Source organism: Anser anser (assembly GCF_964211835.1).
Source record: "Anser anser genome assembly, chromosome: 24".
In the NCBI taxonomy this organism is placed as follows: Eukaryota; Metazoa; Chordata; class Aves; order Anseriformes; family Anatidae; genus Anser; species Anser anser.
The window spans coordinates 5,307,834-5,308,467 of NC_139745.1; the positions used below are offsets into that span (position 1 = coordinate 5,307,834).

The window sequence follows — 634 nt, forward strand, 5'->3', positions numbered from 1 at the left end:
AACACAAAATATCTTGACTGCAGCCAAATGAAAGCCTTAAAACAATCGCCAGTATCTGTATTTTTCTTTGTTACAGTGACCTCCAGAGGTACGAGGTAACAACTGAAGTTCCCAAGTAGGAAACGACAGTTCACTCCCACGACCACAACCGCAGCAATGTAGCACTAACTGGGCTTTGCAAAAGCAGCGTAAAATGGAAATTCTATTTTAAGAAGTTTACAGGAATAAAAGCCACATCCCCATCCGTACAGCCTGCCTGCAAACAAGAAGGCTCTGTAATTAAAGACACTGTTTGAACGCTGCTTCCACCCCTGCCTGCCACAGCTCTTACCAGCTCTGAAGCAGTGTCCTAACCATCTCAGGGACTGTTGGAGGGCAGATGGAAAAAGCAGAACAATACACAATGCTACCAGCTCCCCCTTAATAAATGTTGTGTTGCTGAATGAATAGGGTAAGGACCATCTCTCTTACAATGTAAGTCGCAGCAGAAGAGCTCTATGGTGGCACTGCAGAGCCTCCTGGAGGAACGGGGCTCTCCCAGAGGAGCGGGCTTTGCAGTCCAGCTCGGAGGAGCCAGGCTGGCTCTCTGGCTCCGCCAGGGCCTGCCCTCGTTATCCTGAGCACATCGCTGTGC

The 634-nt window shown here is 49.4% G+C and overlaps 1 long non-coding RNA gene across 1 annotated transcript in view; it reads right to left on the reverse strand.

The window, feature by feature from the left end:
- Nucleotides 1–634, reverse strand: part of LOC310886170 — a 228,797-nt gene that overhangs the window by 181,494 nt on the left and 46,669 nt on the right. The gene's annotated exons all lie outside the window — the stretch shown is intronic.